The sequence below is a fragment of the Mandrillus leucophaeus genome, unplaced genomic scaffold (assembly GCF_000951045.1).
Source record: "Mandrillus leucophaeus isolate KB7577 unplaced genomic scaffold, Mleu.le_1.0 Scaffold49, whole genome shotgun sequence".
NCBI lineage: Eukaryota > Metazoa > Chordata > Mammalia > Primates > Cercopithecidae > Mandrillus > Mandrillus leucophaeus.
This window is the reverse complement of record NW_012105253.1, coordinates 1,473,533-1,474,877: the sequence shown is the minus strand read 5'-3', so window position 1 is coordinate 1,474,877 and position 1,345 is coordinate 1,473,533.

Here is a 1,345-nt window from a genome sequence, read left to right as displayed (position 1 = left end):
GGGCGGATTCGCGAGGTGCTCCCGGCCCGGGGCTGAGAGCTGGACGTCCAAGCCAAGGGAACGGAGGCCCGGCCCCGCTCACTCCAGGCGGTTAACACACTCGGCACTGGGCCCGGGTCGGGGGCACCCCGGGCAGTAAGTCAGGCACCGCCCTTGCCCCAGGCAGCTTGCCGTCGGGCAGGGGTAATGACAGTCATGAGACCGGCGATGAGGGTGATGGAGGCCGGGGAGGGCCTAGGGCCAAGCGCCCTGCAGAAGGTCTCCCAGACCGGGCGGGAAGGGAGGAGGTCAGGAAAAGCTTCCAAGAGAAGTGACTTCATAGACCCGCTGCCCGCACTCACGCAGGACACCGTCAAGGAACACAGACTGCAGGATGCGGGCTGCCAAGCAGAAGTCTGCAGGGAAATGCCGTGGGCGCGGGGAAGACGGTCTGGAATACGGGCTGGGGCCTTCGAGGAAGTTCCCTGGAGCTTTGACCGGGCCGGGAACACTTAATAGTATTTGCATAGGTGGAAGAAAGTGGGGGAAAGGAAAGGGTTCTGAGTGGAGAGAAGAGCACCAGCGGAGGCCAGAAGCGGAGGCTAGGCATTTCAGAAACAGCCGAGTGAGGACTAGTGGTGAATCCGGTCTGATGGGTAGGCTTGGACAGATTTCAAGTGGGGGACGGAACGTTTTTGAGCAGAGGAGTGCCCTGGTGACAGTGAGGGGGGCCTGGCGGGGTGATTTGCGCGCGGTGGGAGCAGGCTTCAGGTTCATCTCCACACCAGAGGATGGCCATCCTCGTCTTTAGCTCAGTGACTTCCACAAGGACTGGGAGCCATGGTCCTGCGGGACAGCAAAGAGGCCTAAAGTTCAGGCAAGTGGGAAAGAGAGAAGAGAGGCTTAGCCTTACAAATCCACAGAAGGAGTGTGCGCGCAAGAGAAAGGCAGAAGGGAGACAGTGAAAAATAAAAGATGGGTGTAATGATGTAATACTGCCCAGGCAGTGCCTATAGACTGGGCGCCTGAGATTTGAGGGACTTGTTCAAAGTCACAGGAAAAAAAGCTGTTTTCTTCTCAGCTGAGGGTTTTATGCATTCTGGGAACTCTTTGAAGCTTTTCCAGGGCTTACGAAGTTCCTTAAACTCCTCATGACATACCCATTTTAACTAAGCAGAGTCAACTTTTAGAGCCCACATTTGCAAAGTGCAAGCTTTTTTTTTTAAGTGTAAGCATTTAAAATATTGTTTTGTTTGTTGAAGCATTATTCAGTAAGTTTTTCACTTTCTAAATAAAGATCAGAGGCTTGGCTTTTTTTTTTTTTTTTTTTTTTTGAACACCTTTGCATATTGGTTATTTGTATGTC